The sequence below is a fragment of the Scyliorhinus torazame genome, chromosome 18, assembly GCF_047496885.1.
Source record: "Scyliorhinus torazame isolate Kashiwa2021f chromosome 18, sScyTor2.1, whole genome shotgun sequence".
Lineage (NCBI taxonomy): Eukaryota > Metazoa > Chordata > Chondrichthyes > Carcharhiniformes > Scyliorhinidae > Scyliorhinus > Scyliorhinus torazame.
In genome coordinates, this window is record NC_092724.1 from 27,893,937 (window position 1) to 27,917,526 (window position 23,590).

Genomic DNA, 23,590 nt, shown 5'->3' on the forward strand with positions numbered 1-23,590 from the left:
ACAGCGGCTGCATGTCCCACCTTTTGAAATCCTCTTCCATTTGTTCCACCAGCCGTGTCAGATTGAGTCTGTGTAAGGTTCCCCAGCTCCTGGCTATCTGAATCCCCAGGTATCAGAAGTTTCTTTCCACTCTCCTTAGCGGTAGGCCATCTATCCCTCTACTCTGGTCCCCAGGGTGTACCACGAAAAGTTCACTCTTCCCCATGTTAAGACTATATCCCGAGAAATCTCCAAACTCCCTCAATATCTGCATGACCTCTGTCATCCCCCCCACTGGGTCCGCACTTACAGCAGTAGGTCATCCGCGTAGAGTGACACTCGGTGTTCCTCTCCCCATCTAATCACCCCTCTCCATTTTCTGGAGTCTCTCAGCGCTATGGCCAGTGGTTCAATTGCCAACGCGAACAGTAATGGGGACAACGGGCATCCCTGTCTTGTTCCCCCGTGTAGTCGAAAATACTCCGACCTTTGCCGACCTGTGACCACACTTGCCGTTGGGGCCCCATAGAGGAGTTTAACCCAGCTGACAAACCCGTCCCCGAACCCGAACCTCCTCAGCACCTCCCATAGATACTCCCACTCCACCCTATCAAATGCCTTCTCTGCATCCATTGCCGCCACTATCTCTGCCTCCCCCTCTGCTGGGGGCATCATTATCATCCCTAATAGCCGTCGCACGTTGACATTTAGTTGTCTTCCCTTTACGAACCCTGTCTGGTCTTCGTGCACCACCCCCAGGACACAATCCTCTATCCTTGTTGCCAGCACCTTTGCTAGCAACTGGGCGTCCACATTTAGCAGTGAGATAGGCCTATAGGACCCACACTGCAGCGGATCTTTATCCCGCTTCAAGATTAGCGATATCGTCGCCTCCGACATTGTCGGGGGTAGGGTCCCCCCCTTCTCTGGCCTCGTTAAAGGTCCTTACCAGCAGCGGGGCCAACAAGTCCACATATTTTCTATAGAATTCCACCGGGAACCCATCTGGTCCCGGGGCCTTCCCTGCCTGCATGTTCCCCAGCCCCTTGGTAACCTCGTCCACCCCAATCGGCGCCCCCAGGCCTTCCACCTCCTGCTCCTCCACCCTCGGGAACCTTAATTGGTCAATTAAGCATGGCCAATTAAGGAACCACCGCATCTCCTCTTTTCCCTCCGGGGTTTGGGACCTATATAGTCTCTCGTAAAAGGTCTTAAACACCTCGTTTATCTTCCCTGCTCTCCGCACCGTAGCTCCCATTTCATCCCTAATTCCCCCTATCTCCCTCGCCGCTGTCCTCTTTCGCAGCTGATGGGCCAACAGGCGACTCGCCTTTTCCCCATATTCATATCTCATCCCCTGTGCCTTCCTCCACTGTGCCTCCGCCCTCCTTGTGGTCAACAGGTCGAACTCCGTCTGGAGTCGTCGCCTCTCCCTGTATAGTCCTTCATCCGGGGCCTCCGCGTATTCTTTATCTACCCTCAAAATCTCCCCCAGTAGTCTTTCCCTTTCCTTGGCCTCTATTTTCCCCTTGTGGGCCCTGATGGAGATCAGCTCTCCTCTGACCACCGCCTTTAGTGCTTCCCATATTACTCCCACTCGGACCTCCCCATCGTCATTGGCCTCCAGGTACCTTTCGATACATCCCCGCACCCTTCCGCAGACTCCCTCATCCGCCAGTAATCCCACATCCAGTCGCCAGAGTGAACGCTGCTCCCTCTCCTCTCCTAGTTCCAGGTCCACCCAGTGTGGGGCATGATCTGAAACAGCTATGGCTGAGTACTCAGTTCCTTCCACCCTCGAGATCAGTGACCTTCCCAAAACAAAGAAATCTATCCGGGAGTACACCTTGTGAACATGGGAGAAGAAGGAGAACTCTTTGGCCATCGGCCTAACAAATCGCCACGGATCCACTCCCCCCATTTGGTCCATAAACCCCCTAAGCACCTTGGCCGCTGCCGGCCTTCTTCCGGTCCTAGATCTAGATCTATCTAACCCTGGGTCCAACACGGTGTTGAAGTCCCCTCCCATTATCAGGTTTCCTACCTCCAGGTCCGGGATACGTCCCAGCATCCGCTTCATAAATCCCGCGTCATCCCAATTCGGGACATATACGTTAACCAACAAGACCTCCATTCCCTCCAGTCTGCCACTCACCATCACATATCTACCTCCGCTGTCTGCTACAATGTTCCTAGCTTCAAATGACACCCGTTTCCCCACCAGTATGACCACCTCTCTATTCTTTGCATCCAGCCCTGAGTGGAACACCTGTCCACCCATCCTTTCCTTAACCTAACTTGGTCCGCCACCTTCAGGTGCGTCTCCTGAAGCATGGCCACGTCTGCCCTCAGTCCTTTCAAGTGCGCGAACACTCGGGCCCTTTTAATCGGCCCATTTAGGCCTCTCACGTTCCACGTGATCAGCCGAACTGGGGGGCTGCCTGCCCCCCCCCCCTGTCGATTAGCCATCGCCCTCTCTAGGCCAGTCCCACGTCCCGATTCCGTGCTCCCACCCGTTCCCCAGGCGGCGCATTCCCGCCTCGACCACCTTTTCTTTTACCAGTTCCTCTTCGATCTCTGCATCAGCAACCCAGTTATCCCCCCCCCCCACCCCCCATCCCCATCTAGCATGATTACTCCCCCCATATTGCTTCCGAAAGTCAGCTGACTTCAACTGACCCCGGCTTCTCCCGCTCTCTCCTTGACCCCCCCGTGTGGGGAACTCCCATCTACCTTGCGCCTATCTTCCCACCATCATCTTTCTGGCGCGGGAACAAGAACAATAAGCCCCGTGTTCTCTAGAGCCGACCCGCCCCTCGTGGCACAGCTCCCTCTGCCGCCCCGCTCCCATTCCCCATCCCCCGCCTATATCTCTTCTTCCCCCCCACCGGCGCCCACATTTCTTAGTGTCCCCCCCTCCCCAATTTACATCTCTATATACATCAGCATTGTCGTTTCCCCTCCAACATCAGTCCCTCAGTTCTGATCCAGTTTCTCGTTTTTAATGAAGGTCCAAGCTTCTTCCGCCGTTTCGAAGTAGTGATGCCTCTCCTGGTGCGTGACCCACAGTCGCGCCGGCTGCAACATCCCGAACTTCACCTTCTTCTTGTGTAGCACCTCCTTGGCTCGATTAAAACGCGCCCTCCTTCTCGCCACCTCCGCACTCCAATCCTGGTACACCCGTACTACCGCATTCTCCCATCTACTACTTCGTACCTTTTTGGCCCATCTCAGAACCACCTCTCTCTCATTGAAGCGATGAAATCGCACGATGGTCGCCCGAGGTGGTTCTCCCGCCTTTGGTCTCCTCGCAGGGACCCGATGGGCCCCTTCCACTTCCAAGGGGCCCGAGGGGGTCTCAGCTCCCATTAGCGAGCGTAGCATCGTGCTCACGTAAGCCCCACCGTCCGCTCCTTCCACTCCCTCGGGGAGATCAGGATCCGAAGGTTCTTTCTCCGTGATCTGTTTTCTAGGACTTCAATCCTTTCAATGCACTTTTTGTGGAGCGCCTCGTGCGTCTGCGTTTTGACCGCCAGGCCCAAGATCTCGTCCTCGTTGTCCGTCACCTTCTGCTCCACCACGTGGAGCTCCATCTCCTGGGTCTTTTGTGCCTCCTTAAGCCCCTCAATTGCTTGTAGCATCGGGGCCAGCACCTCCTTCTTAAGCAGCTCCACACACCGTCTCAAAAATTCGTCTTGGTCCGGCCCCCATGTCGCCTGGGCTCTCTCCGCCGCCATCTTGCTCCTTTTTCCTTCTGCCCCTGTCCTCGAGGATTCTTCGCGATCTGGCCGCCGCCGCCGATATTTTTCTTTTTTGTTGGGGGGGGGGGGGGGGGGGTGGGGGACTCCCTGTTGCCTCACCCCACACCGGGTTTCGTCCCGAAAAAATTTCCCGTTGGGGCTCTTAAAAGAGCCCGAAGGTCCGTTCGAGCTGGAGCTGCCGAAACGTGCGGCTTAGCTGGTCATCGCCGCAACCGGAAGTCCTTAACTATAGTGTTGGCATGGGGGGACCAGGATAGGCTGTTGGTGATCTGTACACCTAAAAACTTGAAGCTCTCGACCCTTTCTACTTAGTTCCCATTGATGTAGACTGGGGCATGTTCTCCACTACGCTTCCTGAAGTCGATGACAATCTCCTTCATTTTGTTGACATTGAGGGAGAGATTATTGTCGTCGCACCAGTTCACCAGATTTTCTATCTAATTCCTATATTCTGTCTCGTCATTGTTTGAAATCCGCTATTGTTCTGCTATTCAATAAGATCAAGGCTGTTGGGTTCTACATCCCCCTCTGCCTCAATAACCTTTGAGTTCCTTGCCTAACAAGAATCTATCTACCTCCGCCTTAAAAATACCCAATGACCTGCCTCCACCACCTTCTGAGGCAGAGCGTTCCAAAATTGCACAACCCTCAACTCTGTCCTAAATGGGCAACCCCTAATTTTAAAACAGTGCCCCCTCGTTCTGGACTCACCTGTTGTGTTATGTACTCTGGGATAACACAGGCTGCAACTCGATGCAGCTTTGACCAAAAGATACTCCAGACTTTGAAGTAAGTTCAATGTGATTTATTGAACCATTAGCACAGTTCTCTATGAGTTCGATTCTCCTGCTAATCTTGCTACAGTAACTCAGTCTAACTAACCAGTCTGCTCTAAGCCACGTGGTGGGTGTGATGCTTCTGATCTGCCCCTGTCCTACTCTCTAAGTGTCACCTGTGGAAAGAGACAGAGCATGTGTGCCCTGTCCTTATACATGTGTTGTGCAATGCCCCCTTGTGGTAGTGTCACCTCTGGGTGTCTTGACTGCCCATTGGTCGTGTCCTATTCTAAGTGTTCATTAGCTGTATGTTTGCATGTCGTGACGTCTCTGGTGCTCCCTCTAGTGTTTACTTAGTCGTAGTGTATTTGCATTAACCCCTTGCGTATTTGTGATGCATATCACCACATCACGCACAAGAGATAACATCCTTTCCACGACCACCTTGTCGAGACCATTCAGGATCTTATATACTTCAATCAAGTCACCTCTCATTCTTCTAAACTCCAGTGGAAACAAGCCCAGTCTGTCCAACTCATAATTTCAGTTATCAATCTTGTAAACGTCCTCTGAACTGCCTCCAATGCAGTTACATCCTTCTTTAAATAGGGACACCAATACTACACACAATATTTGAGATATGAGCTGGATTCTCTGGTCGTTGGGATCCTCCTTCTCCGCTGGAGGCAAACATCCGCCCACTGGCTTCCCGGTGGCGTGGGGTGGCTTCAATGAGAAATCCCATTGACAAGTGTTGGGAAGAGCAAATCCCGCTGCCAGTGAAAGGCATGCCGCCGAGAAACACGTGGCTGGAAAACCAGAGAATGCCACCTGGCTGCCTCACAGCACCAGAGACCCAGGTTCGATTCCTGGCTTGGGTGACTGTGTGGAGTCTGCACGTTCTCCCCCCGTCTGCGTGGGATTCCTCCGGGTGCTCCTGTTTCCTCCCACAGTCCAAAGATGTGCAGGGGCTGTTTAGCACAGGGCTAAATCGCTGGCTTTGAAAGCAGACCAAGGCAGGACAGCAACACGGTTCAATTCCCGTAACAGCCTCCCCGAACAGGCGTCGGAATGTGGCGACTAGGGGCTTTTCACAGTAACTTCATTGAAGCCTACTTGTGACAATAAGCGATTTTCATTCATTTTTCATTTGGTGGATTGGCCATGCTAAATTGCCCTTTAATGTCCAAAGATGAGTAGGTTAGGTGGGGTTACGGGGATAGAATGGGGGAATGGGCCTAGGTAGGGTACTCTTTTGGAGGGTTGGTGTAGACCTGATGGGCCGAATGGCCTTCTTCTGCATTGCAAGGATTCTATGAATTCTATGGGCCATAAGATCAATATGGCAAAGACCCACTAATACAGAGGTAGGGAATTTTGAAGGTCGGAACAACTCAGTTGTAAATTTACGAACAGGCATGATATTTTGGGGGGGAGAATGGGAGTATGTAGGCGCAAGCTCCATAGATTACTTTGATCTATTTATCTGTCAACCGTCTGATTGAACCGGTCATTTTTGCTGTGAGATCTCTGTACTTGCAAGCTGGGTTATAACCTCTGCTTCTGGTGCACATTGCTCTGTGGTCAGTTGTAGGCATAGTTTCCAAACCACAGATACACGGCTAATTCTCACTTTGCTGTCCAATTTCCTAAAGGCCAAACACATATTTTATCTTCAGCATCATTGCATACGAGATATCCAAGGTGCTTTGACCTATTTTACAATTCACACCACTTTCCAGTTAAATTTGGACGTGTTTGGTCTGCTTTTTGACTTTTGCCAATAAATTGCCCAGTGACAGGAAGTTTAAGAATTTCTCAATTAACTCTCTGACTCCTGAATTGTATTTTTATCCTTCAATCCTTACTTTAATTTTCTTGGTTAATCATTAAATAACATTTTTCCATAAAACTTGAATCAATATATCAAGGCGGCACGGTGGCACAGTGGTTAGCACTGCTGCCTCACAGCGCCAGGGACCCGGGTTCAATTCTGGCCTTGGGGTGATTGTCTTTATGGATTTTGCACTTTCTCCCCATGTCTGTGTGGGTTTCCTCCGGGTGCTCCAGTTTCCTCCCACAGTCCAAAGATGTGCAGGTTAGGTAGATTAGCTATGCTAAATTGCCCCTTAGTGTCCAAAAATGTGCTGTTTGGGTAGGGTTACGGGGATAGGGCGGAGGAAGTAGACCGAGGTAGTGTGCTCCTTCAGAGGGTCCGTGTAGTCTCGATGGGCCAAATGGCCTCCTTCTGCACTGTAGGGATTCTATGTTGAGTCCACTCTCGATCATCGGCAAAGTGATGGAAGGTGTTATCGACTGAGCTATCATGCGGCACTTATTGAGCATTAACCTGCTTACCGATCAGCCACTTAGTTCCAGACTTAATTACAGCCTTGGTCCAAACATGTTCCGATAAGCTGAGATAAGAGGGACTGCCCTTGACATCAAGGTAACATCGGACCAAGTGTCACCTCAAGGAGCTTGAGTAAAACTGAAGTCAATGGGAATCAGGGAGAAAACTCTCCACCAGTTGTCATCACATTTAGTGTAAAGGAAGATGGTTGTGTTTCCTGCAATCTCACCAGTTTGCTCGGATTCCCACATGACATGACATGGCTTTAGATCGCACCCATATTCTTTGAAGTATTCACAATATAACGTTTTTGCTGTGAGCCTTCAGATCAATGCTAAAAGCCAGCTTGGCTCACATTATAGAATCAGCTAACATACTAATTATTGCAATAAAATTGCATGAAAATGGAATTATTTTTCCTGACTTAGATTTGTAACTCACAAACTGTGCAGGTTGAAGGACAATGCATGTCACCAAGGGATGTTGTCGCCTGTTCCATTATCAATCAAGACATAAATGAGAAAGAATAGAGGCAAGGGGGGAAATTGCTGGGGCCTTGAGAGAAATCTTTGTATCCTCACAGGCTGTAAGGGATTATGAGGGACATGGACAGAGTGGATAGTCAGATGCTTTTCCCCAGGGTGGAAGGGTCAATTCATAGGGGGCATAAGTTTAAGGTGCGAGGGGCGAGGTGTAAAGGGGATGTGCGAGGGAAGTTTTTACACATGGTGTGGTGGGAGCCTGGAACTCGCTGCCAGGGGAGGTAGTGGAAGCAGATACGATAGTGACTTTTAAGGGGCATCTTGACAAATACTTGTATAGGATGGGAATAAAGGGATATGGTCCCCGGAAGGGTAGCGGGTTTTAGTTTAGATGGGCAGCATGGTTGGTACAGCTCTGGAGGGCCAAAGGGCCTGTTCGTGTGCGGTAACTTTCTTTGTTCTTAGTTCTAATGTTCAGGGTTGTACCATACAATCTCAACTCCCTGTTAGGAATCCAGTATTGTGATGCTAGTATTTTCGCAGTGCATTTACCAATTTGTGCAAAAACGTTATGACCAATTTTCCTTTCCCCTACTGTTACGTGGATGCCTGAAAGTGCATCTGCCAAATCCAAGCAGCATTTATTCCTGTGGTTAGATTATTTTAATAGGTCATGTGTCTATAAGAAGTGAATCATTGACAGTGCTACCAAGTAGCACACACTCAGATGTAACCTGCTCACGTGCTCACTTTTAGTTCCTCCAGAGTTGATCAGCTCCAGACCTCACTCCAACCTTGGCCCAAACATGGCCACAAGAGCTGATTTCTAGAAGTGTGATGAAGGTGACTACCCTTGGCATCAAGGCAAAAATTGAGCATGGCATCAAGGTACCTCAGTAAAATTGAAGGTGCGAGGCAGGAGGGAAGCTCTCCGCTTCCTGCAATCATACCTCACACAAAAGGAAGACGGTTGAAATAATAATAATCTTTATTAATGTCACAAGTAGGCTTACATTAACACTGCCATGAAGTTACTGTGAAAATCCCCTAGGCGCCACATTCCGGCGCCTGTTCAGGTACACTGAGGGAGAATTCAGAATGTCCAATTCACCTAACAAATACATCTTTGGGGACTTGTGGGAGGAACCGGAGCACCCGGAAGAAACCCACGCAGACATGGGGAGAGCGTGCAGACTCCGCACAGAGTGACCCAAGCCGGGAATCGAACCCGGATGCTGTGAAGCAACACTGCTAACCACTGTGCTACCCTGTTATGTTGAAGATCAATCAGAACTTCATTGCAGGAGTTCCACAGGACAGTGTCTTAACCCGACCACGTTCAGCTGCTTCATCAAAGAACCTTCCCTCCATCCTAAGGTCAGAAGTTGGGATGCTCCCCAGCGATTGTGTGGCGACTAGGGGATTTTCACAGTAACTTCATTGAAGCCTACTTGTGACAATGATAATGATTATTATTATTTTATTTGCAACTCCCCCAGATACAGAAGCAGTGTGTGTCTGCACCCAGCTAGACCTGGACAATGCTGAGACTTGCGGTGATAAATGAAAGTAACATTCATAGCCCATGAGGCCAAGCAATGACCATGCCCAACAAAAAACAGCTCAACTTCACCTCCCTTTGACATTCAACAGCATTATTGATATTTAATTGGACCCTCATATAAATACTGTGGCCCTCATATAAACTCACTCCCCAAAGCCATCTCACCATCTTCTCGACATTGGTCAGGAGTGCAACCTGAACACTCAAGAAGCTTGACACCGTCCAGAACTAAACAGCCTATTTGATTGGCACCCCATCCACTATCTTAAACATTGACACCTCCCTGCACTGGTGCACAGAAGCAGCAGTGTGTACCATTTGTAAGAAGTACCGCGGCAACTTGCCCAGGTTTCTCTGACAGCAGTTCCCAACATGCAATTGCTCGAATCTAGAAGGACAATGTCAGCATGGGAATACGACCACCTGGGAGTTTCCCTCCAAGCTAAGCAGGATCCTGGTTTTGGAATACATTGACGCCCTCTCATTGTCACTGGGTCATAATCCTGGAACTCCCTCTCAGAAGAGGCCGATTTAGCTCAGCTGATTTGTGATGCAGAACAAGGCCAGCAGCGTGGGTTCAATTCCCGCGCCGGCTGAGGTTATTCATGAAGGACCCGCTTTCTCAACCTTGCCCCTTGCCTGAGGTGTGGTGATCCTCAGGTTAAATCACCACCAGTCAGCTCTCCCCCTCAAAGGGGAAAGCAGCGTATGGTCACCTGGGACTATGGCGACTTTACCTTACACCGCACAGATTGAAAGCAGTTCAAGGGCATGGCTCACCGTTACCTTTCTCGGGCAATCGGTGATGGGCAATAAATGCCCAGATCCCCGGGACAGATGGAAACAAAAGGATGGCAGCCTTTTCTGCAAGCTTAAGATTTATTTGGACCTGTCTTTTGTACAGAGTTCCACTGGTAGGTAACATTCATAAGCATTAGGTGTAAACAAGTTGGTTCGAAACAGGTATTACTTCCAGTTTGTCAAAATAAACAGAGATACGTACATTCAGTTTGACTCTTCAGAATGATGATGGATCTGCTAGCAATGAATTTAACATCGTATTTACTTTGCTGCACTGGGATGCCGTGTGCTGCAAACCTCTGGAATGTTTCATTATTACAGACACTGCATGACTTAATCAGCATTCACATCGACATTAAAGTATGATTAAACCCGCAAAAAGGTGAAGCAGTATCATACGTCACCATACCCATGTACAAAGTCATGACAGAATGGGTGCAGGTTTAAATCTGAACACTGTAAAATGAAAGAATAAGTTGCATTTTTATAATCGGTTGAATGCCACGCCCAAAAGATGGTACCTCAGACCATGTAGCGCCCCCTCCATCAGTACCGCATGAAGTGCCGACCTGGAAATCATGCTCAAGCCACAGGTGGGGCTTGAACCCAAAACCTTTTCACTGAGGAGCGAGTGACCCACTGTGCCACGACTGAACACATGTGCACAGCTTCGGAGGAGGGGCGGGGGGGGGGGGGGGTGGGGGGGGTATCCTAGTGGTGGTCAGGTACCTCCCAAAGTGGGAAATCATCTCAGAATGTTTGTCATGTCATGTGGCATGGGAGCAAACAGCCATGATGTGGGAAAGGAAGAACATTTATATCTTTGTGCACACATCGTCTTATTTGTTATTCATTGCAGAGGCAGATTGTTTAATAATTAGAGTGACTTTGTTGCTGCCCCGGAGTGCGGTGGATGCTGGGACCATGAGTAAATTTAAGGAGGAGTTAGACAGATTTTTAATTGCTAATGGGTTGAAGGGTTATGGAGAACGGGCAGGACGGACGGTGGAGTTGAGGTCAGGATGGGATCAGCCATGATTGAAAGGCGGAGCAGCCTCGATGGGCCAAATGGCCTCATTCTGCTCCTTTGTCTTATGAACTTACGTTTGATGCATTTCTTTTTGTCTGGAAAGTTAATCGTGGCACCCAGACATATGTTTTCAAGATTTAATTGCTCATTGTAACTTGTGGAGGTGGTGGAAAATAGGTAGTAGCAGATTGGCCATAGGTTACGCACCCTTTCCCTTTGCATAGAAGTGGGGAGTATGGCCTCTTTCATCTGTGCTTATCTTGTGACCTATTAAGAATATTCCAATAGTGGCTGGAAAGTGATTTGTAGCAGGTGACAAGACATAAAATACAAGGATAAAAATGAACGCGAGAAGAAATTTGGACATGATCCAAATGTTGAAGTGCTGCCGCATTTCGAACTGACGCGGTTTTCAGTCACTTGCTTTTTCACAGGACTCCAGTGCTGCATCTTCAGATTTCTACCATTGTCTGAAACAAACGAATACGTTTCATTCCCTTTCTCCGTTTAATTGCAAGATCATTGAGACATCAGGGCCGGGATTCTCCTTTCTGGGGACTAAGTCCCCACGCCAGCGGGAAAACTGGCACCAACGACTCCGGCTTAAATGGCCCCCAAGGTGAGGAATTCTCACCTGTCTAGGGGGCTAGGTGGACGCCGGAGAGGTTGGCGTCGCCCCCCCTCCGAGGACCGCCCCCGCCAACTTACCTGCCAGGTCCTGCCTGTACGTGAGTTGAGTGATTCACGCCGGCGGGGCTGGCCAAAAGTAGACGGCCACTCGGCCCATCGGGGCCTGGAGAATCGCCGAGGGGGCCGCTGCCAACGGCCCCCGACCGGCGTGGCGGGAATCCCCCCGCCCGAAAAACGGCGCCAGAGAATACAGCAGTCGGCGTTGGGGCGGGATTCGCGGCGCCCCCCCCCGGGGACACTCCGATCCGGGGGGGGGGGGGGGGGGGGGGGGGGGGGTCGGAGAATCCCGCTCCAGGTTATTGCAAAGATGTATCCATTGTTTACAGTGATTTTAAAAATTAAAAATGAACATGGTTTCATCGGCTTGATGTGTACAATAAGATTTCTAAGTAACAAAGGCAACACAGTCTGCTTTAAAGGAAGTCACAAAGACATCTGTGGGTGAATATCTACTCAAGCATCAGGTTTGCACTGGTATAGGGTGTGCCGTGACACAGTGATTAGCATGGCTGCCTACGGCACTGAGGACCCGGGTTCGAATCCCGGCTCTGGGTCACTGTCCGTGTGGAGTTTGCACATTCTCCCCATGTTTGCGTGGGTTTCACCCCCACAACCCAAAGATATGCTGGTTAGGTGGATTGGCCACGCTAAATTGCCCCTTAATTGGAAAAGAAATAATTGGGTACTCTAAATTTATAAAAAAACAGGTGTGCACTGGTATTAAGACTGTCCACAATTTAATATCGCAATCTGCTGGAGGCCCATTGTATTATAGCGCCTCAAACAGGGATTCTATAGCTGGAAGAAATTGGAGGGGCTTTGCTGCACATTTCAGATTTTTAAAAAAATTGATGAATGCTGTTAAAAATGTATTCTGTAGCTGCCTCACTAGGAATGCTCTTAAGCCTCTCTATCTGCTATATATCCTCTGTAACAAAGTCTAGATTTGGGTCATTGGGCAGAGATAAGATCTGAATAAACTAATTTCCCATCTCCAGTTTGCTCAAAGCTGGGAAACGAGTACTGGTCCAGCACAAATCAACAGCAATCCAAGATGAAATTAAATACCTTGTATATGGGGTAGGACAAGCAGGACCAGATGTCTAGCACAGTGCACTGTTAACGTGCTTACGTGAGACAGGTTGAAAATTGAATTATCCACATGCTCAGTAACAACATTTTCAGATAATATTTGGTTTGTACAAGCACAGTGTAACTTCCACAAATGATCAAATTGATCTTATTTTATTTTAATTTTTTTAAAAAAATGTCCCCATTAAGGGGCAATTTAGCATGGCCAATCCACCTACCCTGTACATCTGTGAGCTGTGGGGCTGAGACCCACGCAGACGTGGGGAGAATGTGCAAACTCCACACGGACAGTGACCGGGATCAAACCCGGTCCTCGGCACCTTGGGGCAGCAGTGCTAACCACTGCGCCCTCATGCCGCCTTCAAATTGATCTTACTCCAACGAACACGTTCATCGGAATAAGACCTCCTAGATCCTCAGCTCTCGGTTTTGAAAAAAGCATAGAGCTTTACAAAAGTGTTTAATAAATGGCAGGGTATATGAAGAATGCCTTTGTTTTTTTCCACAAACAAGTTAGATCATCAGGCAATTCATATATTTGCCAAGCCGTGCATGGATGCTTTGACATTTTAAAAAGTTGATTTTAAAATGGTTGTGGACCAGCTTTAAATTGGGCAAAATTTCTTTGAACGGCCATTTCAAATTTTAGAAAAGAGATTGAAATCCATTTGAGAAATGCAGCACCATAACTTACACATTTAAAAAAAAACTTCATTTTTGGTCGGAAGTGTGTCAGCCTGGATCTGTGGAAGCTCATTTGCCCCGGAGTCAGTAGATTGTGAGTTATAATGATAATATATAATAATCTTTATAGTCACAAGTAGGCTTACATTAACACTGCAATGAAGTTACCGTGAAAAGTCCCTAGTCACCACATTCCGGCACCTGTTCGGGTACACTGAGGGAGAGTTCAAAATGTCCAATTCACCTAACAGCACATCTTTCGGGACTTGTGGGAGGAAACTGGAGCACCCGGAGGAAACCCACACAGACACGGGGAGAACGTGCAGACTCCGCACAGACAGTGACCCAAGTTGGGTCTCGAACCTGGGACCCTGGTGCTGTGAAGCGACAGTGCTAACCACTGCGCTACCATGCCACACATCAGAGATTTGGTGACATACATTGACATCCCAGTTCAGGGGTGCCGCACTGTCAAAGATGCTGCTTTCTGGATGAGAAGTAGAATGAGGGCCCTATTTCTGGTGGATTTAAAATTACGTGCCACCTTTTGATGGAAGAGCAGTGTGGCGGGGGTGGCGGTGTTGCCCCCGCCAGCATTTACATTTATTTCTGCGCCATCACCAGATTATTTAACTGTTTATTTCATAGCTGTTGGCGAGTTCTTGCTGTTGCACAGTTTAATTGTTCTGTTTCCTTCAATTACGACAATGGCCACTCTTTAAAAACGAGCTGTGAAGTGCCTTTGGACATCCTGTGGTTTTTGAAAGATGCTATCAGAGTCGGAGTGCTTTTTCCTGTAAACATCGCAATTGCAGGCTTAGTCTCCTTTGACAGTTGTGAGCTCTTTACAATGTCACACTCAATGTTGCTCTTACCATTTCTGTTTGCAAACCCAAATTTGGCCAACTGCCAGGACAATCACCAAGATAATCACTTTGCAGATAATGAGCGCAAAAAGGTTCAGCAGTGTAGTGTTGAACGCTGGAATAATAAGAAAATAGAAATGTTGTTAAGGTGCAAATCGCCTATGAAAACATATAAAACATTGAGGATTAGCATTGTTTACAATTCCACACAAGCTTTGGTACCAATGTTCACTGTTATTTTTATCTCCACATACAGCATATTCTAAGGTACAAACTAAACAAGCAAGTTGATTTTCCTTTCGTCGTGCACTATTACTCTGCAACCCCACAGGAGGACCCTGTCCTCACAAGTGATTTCATCCCAAGGTTTCGAATCGGGCTTCATTTGTTCTGGCTTCTCAAAACGCCAGCCAATAAGAACCATTCTCTTAACTCTTGAAAACACAGGGGGCGGGATTCTGCATTTCAGAGACGAAGTGTTGAGAACAAAGAACAAAGAAAAGTACAGCCCAGGAACAGGCCCTTCGGCCCTCCAAGCTTGTGCCGACCATGCTGCCCGTCTAAACTAAAATCTTTTGCACTTCCGGGGTCCGTATCCCTCTACTCTGGTCAAAAAGAAGAAGGAGGCATATGACGTACATAAGCAACTGGGATCAAGTGGATCCCTTGAAGAGTATAGAGATTGTCGAAATAGAGTTAAGAGGGAAATCAGGAGGGCAAAAAGGGGACATGAAATTGCTTTGGCAAATAATGCAAGGGAGAATCCAAAGAGATTCTACAAATACATAAAGGGGAAAAGAGTAACTAGGGACAGAGTAGGGCCTCTTAAGGATCAACAAGGGCATCTATGTGCAGAGCCACAAGAGTTGGGTGAGATCCTGAATGAATATTTCTCATCGGTATTCACGGTGGAGAAAGGCATGGATGTTAGGAAACTAAGGGAAATAAATAGTGATGTCTTGAGAAGTGTGCATATTACAGAGGAGGAGGTGCTGAAAGTCTTAAAGCGCATCAAGGTAGATAAATCCCCGGGACCTGATGAAATGTATCCCAGGGTGTTGTGGGAGGCTAGGGAGGAAATTGCGGGTCCCCTAACAGATATTTGAATCATCGGCAGCCACAGGTGAGGTGCCTGAAGATTGGAGAGTGGCGAATGTTGTGCCCTTGTTTAAGAAGGGCAGCAGGGAAAAGCCTGGGAACTACAGACCGGTGAGCCTAACGTCTGTAGTAGGTAAGTTGCTAGAAGGTATTCTGAGAGACAGGATCTACAAGCATTTAGAGAGGCAAGGACTGATTCGGGGCAGTCAGCATGGCTTTGTGCGTGAAAAATTATGTCTCACAAATTTGATTGAGTTTTTTGAGGGGGTGACCAAGAAGGTAGATGAGGGCAGTGCAGTAGACGTTGTCTACATGGACTTTAGCAAAGCCTTTGACAAGGTACCGCATGGTAGGTTGTTGCAGAAGGTTAAAGCTCACGGGATCCAGGGTGAGGTTGCCAATTGGATTCAAAATTGGCTGGACGACAGAAGGCAGAGGGTGGTTGTAGAGGGTTGTTTTTCAAACTGGAGGCCTGTGACCAGTGGTGTGCCTCAGGGATCGGTGCTGGGTCCACTGTTATTTGTGATTTATATTAATGATTTGGATGAGAATTTAGGAGGCATGGTTAGTAAGTTTGCAGATGACACCAAGATTGGTGGCACAGTGGATAGTGAAGAAGGTTATCTAGGATTGCAACGGGATCTTGATCAATTAGGCCAGTGGGCCGACGAATGGCAGATGGAGATTAATTTAGATAAATGTGAGGTGATGCATTTTGGCAGATCGAATCAGGCCAGGACCTACTCAGTTAATGGTATGGCGTTGGGGAGAGTTATAGAACAAAGAGATCTAGGAGTACAGGTTCATAGCTCCTTGAAGGTGGAGTCGCAGGTGGACAGGGTGGTGAAGAAGGCATTCGGCATGCTTGGTTTCATTGGTCAGAACATTGAATACAGGAGTTGGGACGTCTTGTTGAAGTTGTACAAGACATTGGTACGGCCACACTTGGAATACTGTGTGCAGTTCTGGTCACGCTATTATAGGAAGGATATTATTAAACTGGAAAGAGTGCAGAAAAGATTTACTAGGATGTTGCCGGGACTTGATGGTTTGAGTTATAAGGAGAGGCTGGATAGACTGGGACTTTTTTCCCTGGAGCGTAGGAGGCTTAGGGGTGATCTTATAGAGGTCTATAAAATAATGAGGGGCATAGATAAGGTAGATAGTCAACATCTTTTCCCAAAGGTAGGGGAGTCTAAAACTAGAGGGCATAGGTTCAAGGTGAGAGGGGAGAGATTCAGAAGGGCCCAGAGGGGCAATTTCTTCACTCAGAGGGTAGTGAGTGTCTGGAATGGGCTGCCAGAGGTAGTAGTAGAGGCGGGTACAATTGTGTCTTTTAAAAAACATTTAGATAGTTACATGGGTAAGATGGGTATAGAGGGTTATGGGCCAAGTGCGGGCAACTGGGACTAGCTTAATGGTAAAAACTGGGCGGCATGGACTGGTTGGGCCGAAGGGCCTGTTTCCATGCTGTAAACTTCTATGATTCTATTCCCATCCTATTCATGTATTTGTCAAGATGCCCCTTAAATGTCACTATCGTCCCTGCTTCCACCACCTCCTCCGGCAGCGAGTTCCAGGCACCCACTACCCTCTGCGTAAAAAACTTGCCTCGTACATCTACTCTAAACCTTGCCCCTCTCACCTTAAACCTATGCCCCTTAGTAATTGACCCCTCTACCCTGGGACAGGACAGAATCTGTGGACTTCGACGACAGCAAAATTGGTGCCGGTCCCGGAGCAATTCGGGAACCGTTAACGGGCTCGCACCAGAGCCAGGTGGAACATGAGCGATTCCAATGCAAAACGTGTCCGATTCACCGGGGTTAGGATTGGCACTCGAGAGGCTGGCAGGCTGCAGCCGCATATGAACACTCCACTGCCCACACACACTGATTCCAGCCAATAAGATGGCATTGGTTGCGCTGAAGTGCGCCCATCCCGTTGACAGGTCGACTGGGGCCAGATGATACCTGGGGGGATGGCCTGGGGTGGGGGGGGGACACTTCCGACCCGTGGCACTATATGCTCGCAGTGGGCAGTCAGCACAATGGTGTTTCGTGCCCGTCCACCCCGACCCGGAGGCCCAACCCCTGGCCGCCCCAGGCTACTCCCCCCCCCCCCCCCCGACCCTGGCAGAAGACCCCCGGTCAGCGACACAACAGTCACCACATTCAGCACCTCCTCTCTCTCTCTCTCCCTCCCTCAGCAGCCACAGTGCCTGCTTCCCAATTTCTAAAACCACAAGTGAAACTCGGCATTGGTAATTCCTCCAGGCGGAGTTGGAGCATCGCGGGAGCCCCGGAGAATACCGGCTCAGGCCTGTTAATAGTATGCCAAAGGCGGTTACAATATGTGTGGAGTAGAAAGCATTGCCGCTGCTGTTGAGGCACCGGAGCACGGCACTCTCATTGACGCTGCTGTGGGTTTTAAAACCCCACTTAGCCCTGCTGATGCCGGATCGATCGGCCACCCGGTATCTATCGGCCTCGTCCAGGAGACCCCAACCGAGTGCCGATTAGCACAGGGCCCCACAAATGGGGGCCAGGCATGCGGGCACTTGGAGGTCTCCCGGGCGATTGGAGGCCTCTGCATGGTTGGCCTCTGGCAAGGCTGGCACCCTGGCACTGTTGGTGCCAGCTGGGCACACTGGCACTGCCAGCCTGGCACACTGGCAGGGCCACCTGTGTGCCCTGGCAGTGACAACTGTATGCTATCCTGGCACTGCCAGTCTGCCCAGGTGGCAATGTGAGGCTGGCAGGGGCACTGCAGGGGTGCCAGGCTGTCAGTGCCAAGGTGCTAAGTGCCATTTTGCCTGTGCCATGGATCGAGCCCAGGGGTGCCCTGCCAGTCTCTGGTGAGGTGCGGGGGGATTCAAGGACCCCCAGCAGATGAGTTGGGTCACTGGGGAGAGGGGATGTGTGTCCGGGGGTTGCGTCAGGGCGGTGGAGAGATCAGATGGCGCCCCGATCTCTTCCTACCCAGAGGAGCTCTGTTCATTGGAGTTCCTCAGTGCAGCACGGGCGATACGGTAGCATAGTGGTTAGCACAGTTGCTTCACAGTGCCAGGGACCAGGGTTCGATTCCTGGCTTGGGTCACTGTCTGTGCGGAATCTGCACGTTTTCCCCGTGTCTGTGTGGGTTTCCCCCGTGTGCTCCAGTTTCCTCCTACAAGTCCCGAAAGACGTGCTGTTAGGTGAATTGGACATTCTGAATTCTCCCGCTGTGTACCCGAACAGGCACCGGAGTGTGGCGACTAGGGGCTTTTCACAGTAACGTCATTGCAGTGTTAATGTAAGCCGACTTGTGACAATAAAGATTATTATTAAGAATATGTGGCTAAGTGCGGCCTCAGACGGTATTCCCGTGCGACAGCGGGCCCGTTCCCGGTGCTACATTTCCGCCCAGACTGGACTCTAAATTTTTTTTAAAGTAAAATCATCCCCAAGGTATTAAGAAAATTTAGAGCCAGGGCGATCTCCTGCAGAGTGGGAGTCTCAGAAATTGTTTACGGTAATGGAATCCTGTTCAAAGCATTTGCTTTTGATAGTTGGGTTCCGGGTATGTGCTGAAAGGTTTATGAATATGCAGCCAGCAGCAGTGCCTATATTTGCACTCGTGCTAAAGCTATTTGTGGGATGGGCTTATCTTTATGAAAAATGCAAAGTAAAGGTTTATGGTCTGAGACAATGATAAAATGTCGACCATAAATGTATTGGTGAAATGTTTTTACAGTGTAAATGACAGCCAGACTTTCTTTATCTGTCTGGGAATATTTCCTCTGTTTGGGATGTGGAGGCAACAGGTCTTTCTTCACCATCTTCCATTTTGTGTGAGAGAACCACACCAATGCCAAACAGAGATGCATCACAGGTAACAATGGGTTTATCCGGATTGAAATGGACCAGGAAGGTCGATGACTGGAGGGCCTGTTTGACCTGATAAAAACTTCCTCTGGGAATCCTCCCACTTCCAACATTGGCGATTTTTTAGAAGTTGATGAAGGGGTACCTCGATGGTCGACAGGTTGGACAAAAAGCAGCCGTAATAAAATTGACAGTCTCTAGAAAATACTTCAATTCCGATGCATTCTTGATTCCCGGAACACCTTTGATTGCCTTTATCTTATCTTCAAGTATAACCTCTCGCATCATCTCTAAAACCTAAATACTTGACTCCATCAGCCTGAAACGTTTCACTCTTTAACCAAATCCCACCTTCTTTAAACCTATGAGGGATGTCTTCTAAATTAGCCTTGTGTTCCTCTTGTGTCGCCCCTGTCACTAGGACATCATCCAGATACACAACAACCTTCAGAGCTCCTGCAGTAGGCTCTCCAATGTGTGCTGGAATATCGCACAGGCCGATGAGATACCAAAAGACAATCTTTTAAATTGGAACAAGTCTTTATTTACTATATTATTTATAGTAACAAACTTTCTTGACTCTTCTTCCAGCTCAAGCTGCTGGTACACATGGCTTAAATCTAACTTGGTGTATTTAAGACCTCCAGACAACTTAGCATATAAATCTTCTAACCTAGCTATAGGATATTTATCTACTTTAGCCACCCTGTTGACTGTCATCTTATAATCACCACACATTCAGACTGTGCAGTCTGGCTTCAACACTGGTACGGTGGGTGCTGCACATTCTGAAAACTGTTCTGGAGTAATTATCCCCAGGTCCTCCAGGCACTTAAACTCCACCTCTTCTTCCTGGTGTAGAGCATAAGGCACCTCTGGCGGGAAAGATTGTCGGTGTTGCTTCTGGCTCTACACAGATCTTCACACCTTCTGTGCATCCTAATTCTCTCTGGAAGACCTTGTGATATTTCAGTAGAAGCTCCTGGCAAACCCCGTCGATGAGACTGAATATTTCGAACCAATTCAATTTGATTTTCTTCAGTCAATCACGCCCATGAGTCTTGGCCTCTTTCCCTCCAAAATGGCCACATTAAACACCTGTGTATTTTTCTCTCCTCTGTCAAAATTGGAGTAGCTGACGTTGACATTCCAAGGCTTCTTTTCTATTTGATCAATTTGCTCCTCAAATCCCAATGCTCTGCCCCTCGATCCCTACCTAAAACATCAAGGGAGAAGCTTGTGGATTCCTTTGTTTCCAGAATGGAGACCATCCTATCTTTCTTCTTTGCATCTTCTCATTCCTGCCTCTGGCTTTCTCCTAACTTTCAGACCTGACTCCATATTACTCTTCCTTTTCTTCATGCCTTTTCCAAGAGTAGATCTTCCATTGGGACCCAGCTTCTGTTTCGTCCCTCTTTAATCAACCTCTGACCACCAAGGTATTACCCTAAACCCACCTCTAGTTAATATTGGTTTCCTTTCCTTAAGCAACATTCCTCACCCTTTTAAAACTGCCATTTTTACTCCTCCCTACAAAAACAAATATTAGCTCACTTGTACTCTTCAACCGTTGCTAAGCGCCCGTTCCCCTGTAAGACCATTGGTTGTATTATCACTTCCAAGTTCCATCTTCATGTCCCAGGTTCGATTCCCGGCTTGGGTCACTGTCTGTGCGGAGTCTGCACGTTCTCCCCGTGTGTGCGTGGGTTTCCTCCGGGTGCTCCGGTTTCCTCCCACAATCCAAAGATGTGCGGGTTAGGTAGATTGGCTATGCTAAATTGCCCTTAGTGTCCAAAATTGCCCTTAGTGTTGGGTGGGGTTACTGGGTTATGGGGATAGGGTGGAGGTGTGGTCTTGGGTAGGGTGCTCTTTCAAAAGAGCCGGTGCAGACTCGATGGGCCGAATGGCCTCCTTCTGCACTGTAAATTCTATGATTCTATGATTCATCTGTCCCAAAACTGAATGGATTGCTCCAAATTAGCTTCCGCCCAACAGATAAGAACAAAATTGAATGGTTAAAGCCATTAATTCACTGTGGCGGTATCCATGGTGTATTATTTATTCTTGCAGTCCTAAGGTTTGACACAATGGAAAGCGTCATTCTTCTCCATTGTCCAACTCTGTGGGAAAGTTCTTGCATTTCCCACTCCTTATTTATCTGAATGAAAACAATTCTTCTGCAGTAATGGTTCCTGGAACTGAACTGTCAACATTGGCGTCATTCAAGGATCTATCCTTGTCTCATTCTTTTCCATATCTACACGTTATTTTTTATAACATGGCAGATTCCATATATAGGCTGATAAAATCCAGCTGTATCTCTCCACCTTTCTTGATACCATGTTCACTTCCACTGTGTCAGACCACCTGTTTGACGTTAAACCATGGATAAGTCCCAACTTTTTCCAACTGAAAATTGGGAAGGCCAAAGCCATTGGGCTGGATTCTCCCAAAATGGGACTATGTCCCCACACCGGCGTAAAAATGCTGGCGTTTCACTCTGCAGGTTCCTGCAGAAAAGATGAGCCGATTCACTGACCTGCAGGGGACTACAGGGACCCAGAGTGATTCACGCATCTTTAGCTGTGGATACGGGCCCCCGCACTTCTGGTTTTGAGTCCGCACATGCACATGGCGGCGGCCTCCAGCGGCCGTGCTGAGCGCCATGGCCGACTCGGACCGCGGAGGCAGAATGTAGACCCCCCAATCAGCCGCGCGCCCGAAGATCTCACCGCGCCGAGCTGTCTGCCGGCCGCCTATAAGGCCCCCCCCTGTGTCCGATCCCCCTGTCCCCCACCAGGGTGGCCGCGGACCGAGTCCGCAGCTGCCACGCGAGAGTCCCGACCGGCAATAGGTGGTTAGAACCACGCCGTCGGTAACTCGGCCGGTTGGGAGCGGAGGATCGCTGGGCGGGCCTCTGGCAATGGCCCCCCAGCCAAACGAGATTTTGGCGCGAGGCGGCAGAGAATCCAGACCATTGTTTCCAGTCCTCCCGGCAAATTCCATTTCTTGGCATTGACTCCATTCTCTTCCCGGGTCAACATTTTAGAATTCTTACTGTCGAGGCCATGCACAATATCAAGATTGCTTTATTCTATCTCCAGAATATTTCTCCCTTGCCTCAGCCAAGTTACATGCACAATATAAATATCAATGAACCCACCACCACTTTGGGAAGTCACCCATTTGTTGCCCATCTCAATGCCATTGGAACACCAAGCACAAATAGTTTGTTTTTCTGCTTCACTCAATTGTCAAGTGATTTTGCTCAGTGACTTGGGGGTGCCATTATTTTGGGCTTGCCATCATTCCCTCGATCATTGGTGACATTCTGGGTGTCAGTCACTGAAACCAGACTGCTGCTCCCAATTGGGCCAAGCTTCTGATTAAACTGTTCCTCCTGTTCGATTGTTTCACACTGGGGATGATGCTGTTTCGGTGGCCGGTGCTATTGTACTTCTCTCATGTATTAGGATTTGTATCTCCATCATGGAAATCGATACTATAAAAACAATGTCACACTCCAAAAAATTAAAATGTACCCATAGAAAAAGCAACATACTTCTATATTCTAATTGGCAGTCATATAGAGGCGATAGCACAAATGAAGATGTCAAATTGGACAACACATGGGGCTGGTTTAGCACAGTGGGCTAAATAGCTGGCTTGTAATGCAGAACAATGCCAGCAGCGCGGGTTCAATTCCCGTACTGGCCTCCCCGGACAGGTGCCGGAACGTGGCAACTAGGGGCTTTTCACAATAACTTCATTGAAGCATTCTTGTGACAATAAGTGATTATTATTATTACATGATACAGTATACAGTGAGCAGAACTGAGGGAACAGATTCCGGAGTAGCTGACGCAATGTAATATTAATATGTGTAAGGTCGGTAATTTAAAAGTTTGAGTAAAATAAAGGCAACTTACCCTGAACTTGCACATTTATCGAACCGATTGTAATGATCTGTGATGACGAATATGCAGCAGCACAGCAGTAATAAACTCCAGCATCTTCGATTTGGAGGTTGACGAGAGTCAGTGTAAAATCGCGTGTGTCTGTTGCTGTTGTTTGGTTGTCGATGCTGTGTCTGTTTATAGGCATCGACTGGCTACAGTTTTCATTATCCTTTGTCCAAAATACTGTCAGTGTGTTAGTCAAATTCTCATTAAGCTTCACAATACACTGAAGCTTTAGGAAGCCCCCTCTTTGACCTCTCATTTGGGAATTGGGAATCACCATCTTGAATTCTTGGGATTCAAAAACAAAACTGTTTACGATCATAAGATTTAAGGCAGTGCAATTTTGTGTCTGGGAACATGAGGTTGAGTACATTAGCTAAGTGCTGGAGACACATTCATTAAAAAAAAAAATTAGAGTACCCAATTCATTTTTTCCAATTAAGGGGCAATTTAGCGTGGCCAATCCACCTACCCTGCACATCTTTATGTTGTGGGGGTGAAACCCACGCAAACACAGGGAGAATGTGCAAACTCCAGACAGACAGTGACCCAGAGCCAGGATCGAACCTGGGACCTCGGTGGTGTG

At 48.4% G+C, this 23,590-nt stretch overlaps 1 long non-coding RNA gene across 1 annotated transcript; it reads right to left on the minus strand.

The window, feature by feature from the left end:
* Positions 1-10,417: 10,417 nt before the first annotated feature.
* On the minus strand, positions 10,418-23,266 carry LOC140394787 (uncharacterized). The gene is made up of 3 exons (XR_011936004.1): positions 22,972-23,266; positions 14,088-14,193; positions 10,418-11,216 (listed from the first exon to the last, which is right to left on the minus strand). It is a non-coding gene; the product is annotated as an uncharacterized lncRNA (long non-coding RNA).
* Between the last annotated feature and the right edge of the window lie 324 nt (positions 23,267-23,590).